The 12,313-nt window shown below is 43.4% G+C and overlaps 1 pseudogene; it reads left to right on the top strand.

Annotated features, from left to right (window-relative positions):
- Window positions 1-9,489: 9,489 nt before the first annotated feature.
- On the top strand, window positions 9,490-11,890 carry LOC139354619 (kelch-like protein diablo; annotated as a pseudogene).
- Window positions 11,891-12,313: the final 423 nt, after the last annotated feature.

Genomic DNA, 12,313 nt, shown 5'->3' with positions numbered 1-12,313 from the left:
CATTTCCTGCCTGGTATCTCTGTATCCAGCACTGCTGGATATAGTCCTCGTTCAAGTGGATGCTACGGCAGAGCCCGTTCATCCACTCGACGAGGAGCGCCAGATATGATGCCTGGTCCCCGCACCTAACGTGTAGTCGACGAAGCCGGCGGAAAGCTCGGATGGCTTGGTTGTACATGCTAGAGGAAAGCATCATGTCTGGTGACTGATCGGTCACTGGTTGTGGCTTTCTTAGCAGAATCGGGGTAGTTCTGATGACTGTTCTACCCATCATGTGATCGGGAGCTTCTATCAATTCGTGCAATCCCGCAGTTCTACGTTTATCGCCTTTTGGAGTCGTCGGATTACGTCTTTAGCATGGAATACCCCGACACTTTTCCCCACTGCATTGCCCAGCTCTTATAGCGCTTTGCCCTTACGCTGGAGGACAACACAGCGAATTCGATTCGGACCAAGCTTGGCATTATATCCGTCAGCTTTGTTACTCTGCCTGTAGTAATACCCGTTACTCGTAGAGTAAAAGGGTATACTAGATTCGTCGGAAAGTATGTAACAGGCAGAAGGAAGCGTTTCCGACCACATAAAGCATATATATTCTTGATCAGGATCACTAGCCGAGTCGATCTAGCCATGTCCGTCTGTCCGTCTGTCTGTCCGGATGAACGCTGAGATCTCGGAAACTATGAGAGCTAGGCTATTGAGATTTGGCGTACAGATTCCTGAGCTTCTTACGCAGCGCAAGTTTGTTTCAGTAGACTGCCACGCCCACTCTAACGCCCACAAACCGCTCAAAACTGTAACTCCTACAGATTTGATGCTAGATAGAAAATTTTAACTGAAATGTATTGTTCTCATCAAAACCTATCGATGGACCTAAAAAAAAGTTTGCCACGCCCACTTAAACGCCCACAAACAGCGAAAACCTGTGACGCCCACAATTTGCATGCTAGATAAAAAATTTTAACTGAAATGTATTGGTGTCGTCAATACCTATCGATTGATCCAAAAATAAATTTGCCACGCCCACTCTAACGCCCATAACGCTTAAATCTGTCTACCGCCGGTAGGTGGCGCATTTTAATCTCGCTTTGCTGCTTGCATATCTCCATTTCTCTTTGAGTAACGAATATCTGATAGTCGAGGTACTCGACTATAGCGTTCTTCCTTGTTTTTATTTGTTTATTTTAAAATTTGAGCTCGGGGGTTTCCGGTGTTATCGGGGTCGCTGGCACCTCCTCCTCAGCATCTGATGCCGGCGTTGCCTTTTTTTTGGTACAACTCAAGTTTTTAACGCACCGCATTGCCTTCTGCAGCGCCTTTTCGGGAGGCTCCGAGGGATTGCATCTAGTATTAGAAAAAAATTAGTTTTAACAAGGAAGAACGCTATAGTCGAGTACCTCGACTATCAGATACCCGTTACTCAGCTATATGGAGATATGCAAGCAGCAAAGCGAGATTAAAATGCGCCACCTACCGGCGGTATACAGATTTAAGCGTTATTATATACTCAGCGCAAGTGATCGTCTGTTTTTGGCCTTCGCTAAATACTGAGTCTTTGGTTACGTCATAGGTATCATTCAATTTCACCCTTACAATACGGTATGGGCCGAGATACTTCGGCTTTAACTTTAGGCCTGGACCAAGCTGAGTCCTTTTAATAGCAACTAAGTCGCCGACTCTGTACTTTGAAGCTGGTCTTCGTCGTAGGTTATATCTTCTTTTATTTTCCTCCTGGACTTTAAGAATTTGTTGCTTGGCGTGTTTGCGAAGTTCATCCCGATCGTCGTTGAAAAGTTGAATCATTTCTGCTTCTAACATTTGCTGGATCTGTGTATCGGCTTTTAGACGCATCTTGGTTCCCGTCAGTAACTCAAAAGGCGTTGTTTTCGTGCTTTACATGTCGCTGAAATACGCTCGGCGAATTGGAAAGCCCGAAAGGAACCCGAAGAAACTGGAACTGTCCATTGTGTGTGACGAAAGACGTATACTTTCGGCTCCCTTCTTCTATACCGACGTGGAAGAATCCATTTTTTAAATCTATCGAGCTAAAAATACGCGCGTCCTGCAATCTGTCAAGTTGATCCTCGATCAAAGGAAGTGGAAAATGGTCTCTGATTATGACTTTGTTGATTCGCCTGTAATCGATGCATAAGCGATGAGATCCGTCACGTTTGTTAACAAGTACGACTGGGCTGCTGTATTCTGACTCTGAGGTTTCAATTACACCGTCTTTCAGCCACTGGTCGGTTTGTTTATCTATGATGCATCTCTCAGAATACGAAAATCTGCGAGGTCGTGAATGTATCGGCTTATCGTCATTAAGAGTCAAACGCATTTGAATGTTTGTGGATTTTGTGCTTACCGCTTGATAGTTTTGGACAACATTGTGTACTACCTCTTTAGCTTTCGCGCTTGCTGCTGGTTCGATGTCTGTTACTATTTGGTTGCAGTCTTCAGTATCTATTTTATAAATCGAACTGATATCTGCCTCGGCACTGGTAGGTTTGGTTACTTTCACGCCCTCACTTGATATTGTCAATTGAGCTTGTTTGCAAAATTCTTCACCAAGAACCATCTCCTTGTCCAGGAATTGCGACTCCACCACCAGAAACTTTGTTACGAAATGTTCACCATCAATTGTTATTTTATGTTCAAACGAGCCCGACGGTTTGATCTTGTTTTGGTCTGATTTTCCGAACCCGATGAGATAGATATTACACTCACTTAGCTTTGGCTTGTTAAGATTTTTAAACGTGGTATCGGTAACCAAATTGTATTTGCTTCCGGTGTCGATTAGAGCGGTGAATGTAATGTTATTAGCCTCCACTGTTATGCACATAAACGCGTGAGCAGATGACACCTTACACATGTTAGTTGCTTCCACTTTTTCACATAAACCCTTTTCTGGGCATTCTTTTGCGATGTGCCCGAAATTGTTACACTGAAAACACTTTCTTCCTTTCGTTTTGTTTTCGCAATTCGCGGATGTGTGACCTTTTGCGCCGCAATTGTAACATTTCAGGTCACTGCTAGCATTTCTGTTCGGCACTGCTTGCTTTTTGTAATCACTTTTTGCCTCTGAATGGTTCGCCTTTGAATACATGACTTGGTTTTTGTTCTCACTTTTTGATTTTCCGCGGATTACTTCGTAGCATTTTAGTTTGTCCTTAAACTCGATCAGACTTTTTGCGTTGTAGAGTACAAGTTTATTAGCACAGGTATCGTCAATTCCATCGATTACGTATTGGATTAAGGAACTGCTTTCTATATTTCCTCTAGAAGCTAGTTCTTTCATTTGTAAAAAATACTCCTGCAGACTTTCACCTTTTCTCATTTTTCTGTTAGCCATTAATTTGTGTAATTGAGCACTGTTTGTCGCGGTTTTGAACTCGGCTAATAAGGCTTGCTTTAGTTTCACCCAACTCGTTAATTCGCGCTCACTATTCGCAAACATTTTTGCAAGGTCTTGTAGCGATCGCTTGGCAAAAATGAAATTTTGTAAATCGTTCCAAAACATTATAGTAGCCATGTCCTCAAATTCCTTGACCCACACTTCGACCGACAAATTGTCTTCGCCACTGAATGCTCGGACTGAGTCTTCTATGTCACGAAAGTTTAGAGCGAACCTCGGTATTTCTGACAAACTGCTTGCCGTTTCGCGGTCGTTTTTGGCACAGTTGCTGCTTGGAATGCTTATGGCGTCATCTTCTGCTTTGTTCCCTTCGCTTTCGTCTTCAGATTCATCACCTTCGCTTTCGTCGTTATCGTTTTCATTAAAATCCGCGTCGTTCAGCAAGGAACCTTTTTTCAAGTTGTAAAATATTTGCTTTGTTAGGTCGTCTTTATTATGGGGAAGTTTGAGCAAGTTACAAACTATGGCCAGATCCATATCAGACAAATGGTCAGCGACATAGTTTGCTTTTTTGGAATAAAGTCTGTTTGATTCGTCATATTCGTAGCCTTGAAACTCGCGCAATCGTTTTCTATTGTTTCTATCTCCCTCTTCTTCAAAAACGAACTTGTGCAAAAGGAGAATATTTTGCTTCTTTTCGTCCCGAAGCATTGCGCTAATACCTTCAAAATCTTTCAATTTCGGCATCTTACACACTCACGTACACTCTCGGATATTCGAAATTACATATGTATGTACTCGCACACGCGTGATTGTATGCTGCGTTTTTTTTTTTATTGTCCGGATCGACAAAAGTTCTGAATTTTAAGTTTTGAAGCAAAACGATGAATTTTAGCCGCTCTTTGTTTCACTTTCTTTCTCACACTATTCGGTTTTATTGGTTGAGCCCCCAAATTATGTGGGACTGGGTTGATATTATACGTTCCAAATAAGTTGAACACGATCCCACTTGTTTTATTGTATGTATTATATTTATTATAGTTTAATTAAAATGAGTTTTGGTATTATAAATTGGTTTGATTAGTCTGCGTCTTTTAATGTTCGTCTTCTCTTTCCACCAAATGCGTCGTATTTCACGTCTTCTCCGTTCGTCTCGCGAATTCTTTCTGCTTTTTTCGTCTTTTAGTTTGGCAGGCTTGCCACGTCGTTTTGTTCTTCATTTCTTCTTTACCACCAGCTGCTCTAGGTTGCCAGACCAATCCCACATATATATAAAAAGCTAAAAATGTATAAAATGTATTAATTCTTGGTCTTAACTAGGAAGGTATTAACATTGCCCAAAAATAAATTCTTATCTTAACGGGAGAGGACAATGACCGTTGGAACGGTCCTTTTCGGTCTTGTTACAGTGGGCAAGTAGTGAAAAATCTAGACGGAAGGTCTCAATATATAAGTACTCTAAGTCATTCACAGTTACTGGTAGGGCTGCTTTTAATAACAAGTATAGAATTCTTACGTTAAACTGTGGATTATTGTCTAAAGTCTTTGCTTCTGAAGTGATCATGGTGCACGGAAATATATAATTTATAAGAAAGGAACTGTGTTCCGACAAACTTACCCTCCTTTTAATCCTGGGCGATGAGATATCTGGTCTATATATATACATACGTGCAATGTTGGTGGCGGTTCACAAAAACACATCGCAAAAATTACGTTACTCAAAAAAATAACACTATGGCTGTATAGATATGTATGTATGTATGCATCGCATGGGAGTTCCACTGGGGCACACGTCAGTTCCAATGCTCGGGCTGGGGCTGGTCGGTGCAGCTCCAATTTCTTGTTCAACGTAAGTATTCGGGGGTTCTGTTTACACTTGCATTTGTAACTGTTTTTGGCGATTAACTTTTTGTTTATAATTTTGAATGCGACTATTTCGCTTTCTTTTGTTTTTATTGCCTTTATACTGCTTCACTGCACTACAACTGCTCTGCTTATGCTCCGATGTGGGTCACCACTTTCTCCAGGGCATGATGTTGGTCGCGGCGTCTCTGAACAGAGCGCTTGTAGATCTTAACAACCTTAAGGATCACTAGAACCAAGAGTAGTCCAACGATGAGTTTCATGGTCTTGTTGACATCTTGAAGATCATCCTGGTGTTCAACGATTTCCACGATGTTAATCACATTGGCGGTGCTGCCGACCACTTTGGACGTTTTGCTGCCCATGTTGGGGTCCTTGGGCCATACACTAGGTTCACTGTTTCTTTTCGTCCTTCGGGATTTTTCAGGTTGACTTCCTCCAGAAGGAGGTCGATCGCAGGACCGGTATTTTTTTATAAAAAATATTTATTGCTTAAAAAGAAAAATCTTTCTTCTGCGAGATATTCATTTCCTGCCTGGTATCTCTGTATCCAGCACTGCTGGATATAGTCCTCGTTCAAGTGGATGCTACGGCAGAGCCCGTTCATCCACTCGACGAGGAGCGCCAGATATGATGCCTGGTCCCCGCACCTAACGTGTAGTCGACGAAGCCGGCGGAAAGCTCGGATGGCTTGGTTGTACATGCTAGAGGAAAGCATCATGTCTGGTGACTGATCGGTCACTGGTTGTGGCTTTCTTAGCAGAATCGGGGTAGTTCTGATGACTGTTCTACCCATCATGTGATCGGGAGCTTCTATCAATTCGTGCAATCCCGCAGTTCTACGTTTATCGCCTTTTGGAGTCGTCGGATTACGTCTTTAGCATGGAATACCCCGACACTTTTCCCCACTGCATTGCCCAGCTCTTATAGCGCTTTGCCCTTACGCTGGAGGACAACACAGCGAATTCGATTCGGACCAAGCTTGGCATTATATCCGTCAGCTTTGTTACTCTGCCTGTAGTAATACCCGTTACTCGTAGAGTAAAAGGGTATACTAGATTCGTCGGAAAGTATGTAACAGGCAGAAGGAAGCGTTTCCGACCACATAAAGCATATATATTCTTGATCAGGATCACTAGCCGAGTCGATCTAGCCATGTCCGTCTGTCCGTCTGTCTGTCCGGATGAACGCTGAGATCTCGGAAACTATGAGAGCTAGGCTATTGAGATTTGGCGTACAGATTCCTGAGCTTCTTACGCAGCGCAAGTTTGTTTCAGTAGACTGCCACGCCCACTCTAACGCCCACAAACCGCTCAAAACTGTAACTCCTACAGATTTGATGCTAGATAGAAAATTTTAACTGAAATGTATTGTTCTCATCAAAACCTATCGATGGACCTAAAAAAAAGTTTGCCACGCCCACTTAAACGCCCACAAACAGCGAAAACCTGTGACGCCCACAATTTGCATGCTAGATAAAAAATTTTAACTGAAATGTATTGGTGTCGTCAATACCTATCGATTGATCCAAAAATAAATTTGCCACGCCCACTCTAACGCCCATAACGCTTAAATCTGTCTACCGCCGGTAGGTGGCGCATTTTAATCTCGCTTTGCTGCTTGCATATCTCCATTTCTCTTTGAGTAACGAATATCTGATAGTCGAGGTACTCGACTATAGCGTTCTTCCTTGTTTTTATTTGTTTATTTTAAAATTTGAGCTCGGGGGTTTCCGGTGTTATCGGGGTCGCTGGCACCTCCTCCTCAGCATCTGATGCCGGCGTTGCCTTTTTTTTGGTACAACTCAAGTTTTTAACGCACCGCATTGCCTTCTGCAGCGCCTTTTCGGGAGGCTCCGAGGGATTGCATCTAGTATTAGAAAAAAATTAGTTTTAACAAGGAAGAACGCTATAGTCGAGTACCTCGACTATCAGATACCCGTTACTCAGCTATATGGAGATATGCAAGCAGCAAAGCGAGATTAAAATGCGCCACCTACCGGCGGTATACAGATTTAAGCGTTATGGGCGTTAGAGTGGGCGTGGCAAATTTTTTTTTGGATCAATCGATAGGTATCGACGAGACCAATACATTTCAGTTAAAATTTTTTATCTAGCATGAAAATTGTGGGCGTCACAGGTTTTCGCGGTTTGTGGGCGTTAAAGTGGGCGTGGCAAACTTTTTTTTGGGTCAATCGATAGGTATTGATGAGAACAATACATTTCAGTTAAAATTTTTATTCTAGCATCAAAACTGTAGGAGCCACAGTTTTGGGCGGTTTGTGGGCGTTAGAGTGGGCGTGGCACTGTGCTGAAACAAACTTGCGCTGCGCAGGAATCTCAGGAATCTGCGTGCCTAATCCCAGTATTGTAACTCTCATAGTTTCCGAGATCTCAGCGTTCATACGGACAGACGGACAGACGGACAGACGGACAGACGGACATGGCTAGATCGACTCGGCTAGTGATCCTGATCAAGAATATATATACTTTGTGGGGTCGGAAACGCTTCCTTCTGCCTGTTACATACTTTCCGACGAATCTAGTATACCCTTTTACTCTACGAGTAACGGGTATAAAAATAAAACAAGACGAGAATAAAAACGAGTGACCGAAAGTAATCGTTATTTGTAAGATTTATTTATAATAAAAGAAATGTTATCTTTGGCATTCAATGTAAAAATCCCAGAAGTCTTTTAAAAATTAAACTTAAAAACAATAGTTACTTTCAGCCTCAATAAAAACTTACTTAATAAGTAAGTTGTGGGACAGAACAAGTTCCTCGGATAATATGCTTAAGATGGAACGATTTAGCCTTCCATTTTTTTATAGATTTACCTTCAGCCTTGTCTAAAAATATAAGAAAATGCAAAAAATATCGAGACGAAATTAGCAAACTTTTGTTTTCGATCACTTGATTTATTTTATTTTGATGTAAAAAATTATTTATGTATTTTTTTTATTATTTATTAAATTATTTATTTATTTTGCAGATGCGGAAAAAATACCACTTTTCCAGGAACGGAAAATTAGAGATGTTTGAGATTTTTATTTAAATAGCCATGTTTGTTTACTTACACAAAAATATAAATTGTGCTTTAATGTTATTAATACAAAAAATCATAAGTTATAAAAACAAACATCTCTTATTTTTGGTCCCAAGGAACTTAGCACTCAATAAGATTTTCAAATTTTTTCACAGATTCATTCATTTGTTTATTTATATGCATCATTTGTTGTTTTTCACGTCAAAAATTAAAATTTTTCACAGCTATTTTTTTTCCGCCACGTGTTTTTTTGGGAATCTTGTATTTTCCATTTTTTTAATACACATTAACTTGTTTTTACTCTCACTGATTAAATAAATAATGGTCTGCGACAGACTTACATGGGAATCGTATAGGTATCACTTTTAAACCACTGGTTTATTTTATTTAACTACGTAATTGCGTGCAATTCTAACTCCTTCACATACTCGTAAGTAAACGCAAGTGAAAAAGACGAAAAAAGACGCGTGCCTTCCAGAAAAACAACAAGCAACAACAACGGTTCCGCTAATCCGTTGTTGTTCTGTTTTTTTGGCATGTCCCGTTTGGTCTATGCATCTTGCACATAAAAGCAGGGTATTTATAGACATATCCGACTATGCAAATCGGTTTATAAAAATATATTCTTAAAGCTTCACATATTATTAAATAATATTAATAAACCTATACATTTTTTTTAAGAAATACAAATATTTTAAAACAGAAACCTATTATTTTAAATGGTTGTTTTATCATTTACGAACAAATGTCGCATTATTCAAAAGGCAAGGGTGCACAAAAGTGCGGCATCGTGATGATTGGGCGCTTAACTCAATTGTGGAACTGCAGGGTAGTGTCAAGGCTTGTCCTAACTACTTTGGTTTGAGAGCATTGGACTGAAAACGGAAGATTTTTTTTGGGACAATCTATAGGTATTTATTAAGCTTATTCATATTCTTTGAAAGAGATAAATAAAGATGTACAGATCTTTAAAGGTTTTTGCCCGTCAATGGGACAAATGGATAAAGGGTTCATTATTCAATAGAATAAGTTAGCCGCGCACTTTGCTCTCTCTGAGCGCCGGCAGGGCTTTTTTCATTTGCCGCTAAGTTCGGCCGGCAACTATTTACATACACACACATACACGCGTAAAAACATTTCGCATTGTCTGGCTCTGAGTAGTAGAGTAGAGTAGGCGTAGCATGGTCAATCGATAGGTATTTACAAGACTAATACATTTCAGTTAATATTTGGTTGAATAGCTTCGTTTGTAGTATCAATCGTGTGTTTCGACTTTTCCAGGCCAAAAAGAAAAACGATTTTCACTGCTGAAAAGTGCATTTCGCGCCAGGAATCTTCGATGTGGTCGCTTTAAGCCAGCAGCAAGATTGCATTTTCGAAATTTTCCGCCTGCAGCTGGCCCTGGACGTGCTTTGTATCCTTGGAGAACAGAGACGCAAAGATAGACGCCGTGTGGGGTTGGGTTGCTTCCGGCCCGCTGCGCTTAGCAGCGAACAGAATGGGCGACCTGCCGGGCTCGGGCTCCACCGCTCAACCACGGGATGCTGCTGTCACCGGAACAGGTTGTAATTCCACGGCTGGTGGCGGCTCCGTTGGATCGACGGCAGTGGACCGACCTCCGTCGCCCGCCCGCCTCTCTCACACTTCCGAAAAACATCCGAAGGTCACGATCACGGAACTCAATATGCTGCGGCGCCATCGGGAGCTCTGCGATGTGGTCCTGAACGTGGGCGGACGGAAGATCTTCGCCCACAGGGTCATCCTGTCCGCCTGCAGCTCTTACTTCTGTGCCATGTTCACTGGCGAACTGGAGGAATCGCGCCAGACGGAGGTCACTATACGCGACATCGAAGAGAACGCCATGGAGCTGCTTATTGACTTTTGCTACTTTTGCTGCTGCGAGTTTCTCAAGCGACAATTGGACCCCACCAACTGCCTGGGCATCCGCGCCTTTGCCGACACACACTCTTGCCGGGAACTGTTGCGAATAGCCGACACGTTCACGCAGCACAACTTCCAGGAGGTGATGGAGAGCGAGGAGTTTCTGCTGCTGCCCGTCGGCCAGTTGGTGGACATCATCTGCAGCGACGAACTGAACGTGCGCTCGGAGGAGCAGGTATTCAACGCTGTCATGTCCTGGCTCAAGTACAATGTCGCCGAGCGGCGACAGCACCTAGCACAGGTACTACAACATGTCCGTCTGCCTCTACTCTCCCCAAAGTTCCTGGTGGGCACGGTGGGCTCTGATCTCCTGGTCCGCAGCGACGAGGCCTGCCGGGATCTGGTGGACGAGGCCAAGAACTATCTGCTGCTTCCGCAGGAGTGACCGCTGATGCAGGGTCCGCGCACCAGACCTCGCAAACCGACCCGACGAGGTGAAGTGATGTTTGCCGTGGGTGGCTTGTGCTCCGACGATGCCATAGCCTCCGTGGAGCGCTTCGATCCGCAGACAAATGACTGGAAAATGGTGGCTCCTATTAGCAAGCGGCGCTGCGGAGTCGGCGTGGCCGTGTTGAATGATTTGCTGTATGCAGTGGGCGGTCACGACGGCCAGAGCTATCTAAACAGCATCGAGCGGTATGATCCGCAAACCAATCAGTGGTCCTGCGACGTGGCGCCTACCACTTCCTGCCGCACCAGCGTGGGCGTGGCCGTGCTCGACGGCTTTCTGTATGCGGTTGGTGGCCAGGATGGCGTTCAGTGCTTCAATCATGTGGAGCGGTACGACCCCAAGGAGAACAAATGGTCAAAGGTGGCCCCGATGACCACACGACGGCTGGGTGTGGCGGTAGCTGTCCTTGGAGGATACCTATATGCAATTGGTGGCTCCGATGGACAACGTCCGTTGAACACTGTTGAGCGATACGATCCCAGACACAACAAATGGGTGGCCGTCAGTCCAATGTCCACGCGAAGCAAGCACCTGGGCTGCGCTGTCTTCAACAACTACATTTACGCCGTCGGCGGACGGTACGATAGCATGGAGCTCTCGTCCGCCGAGCGCTACAATCCACTGACCAACACCTGGAGCCCCATCGTGGCCATGACCTCTCGTCGCAGTGGGGTTGGCCTGGCCGTCGTGAATGGACAGCTGTATGCGGTGGGCGGTTTTGATGGGTCCGCCTATTTGAAAACCATCGAGGTCTACGACCCAGAGACGAACCAATGGCGTTTGTGCGGCTGCATGAACTACAGCTGACTGGGCGGCGGCGTGGGCGTTATGCGGGCCCCCCAGACTGAGAACTATATGTGATGCGAAAACAGTTTTAAGCAACAAAATCCCTGAAACTATTCCAACTCCTAGCCCTTCCATTGCTGATAAAATACCGTTGTCATGTCTCTTTCTCCCCCCCGAACACATGCTATCTCGAGTGCAGGATTCGCAAGGATTCTGTTGTCTGATGGGAGCAGCAGCCGACGACGTTGCCCTCGCAAACGTTGCCGCCGCCGCATTTCTACTAACAATATCCGCAATCGAAGCCAAATCTAATCAACTAAATCCCTTTCACCCCATTGTCTAGCATTATAATCGCATTGTATTAATTGTTAATTGTTTATTTGGTAGAGCCTGAAGCGCGTGTTTGTTAGACTTTCCCAGCGTTAGCATAACCCCTTCGCTCCCGTACACCTGCAATCTCATATATATATACATTTTATAAAGAACTTAATATCTAAATGTTGCTGGTGTTATTTCATGGAAATAGCTAGCTCATAACCATGCCTTCTTTCGAAAAAAAATCAGAAAGAATTCTATTTGCCGCGGATATTAGATTGCAATTTTTTACATCCACACATGCATAAACACATACATGTATGTATGTATGTATATCGTTTTCTGGCTCTAGTGTAAAGGCTTGTCCTAACTACTTTGGTTTGAGAGCATTGGACTGCAAACGGAAAAGTTTTTTTGGGACAATCTATAGGTATTTATTAAGCTAATTCATATTCTTTGAAAGAGATAAATAAAGATGTACAGATCTTTAAAGGCCCACAAACCGCGAAAACCTGTGACGCCCACAATTTGCATGCTAGATAAAAAATTTTAACTGAAA

The sequence above is a fragment of the Drosophila suzukii genome, unplaced genomic scaffold, assembly GCF_043229965.1.
Source record: "Drosophila suzukii unplaced genomic scaffold, CBGP_Dsuzu_IsoJpt1.0 scf_11, whole genome shotgun sequence".
Taxonomy (NCBI): Eukaryota; Metazoa; Arthropoda; class Insecta; order Diptera; family Drosophilidae; genus Drosophila; species Drosophila suzukii.
The sequence above is the reverse complement of the archived record's forward strand: the minus strand, read 5'-3'. Positions and strand labels throughout refer to the sequence as shown.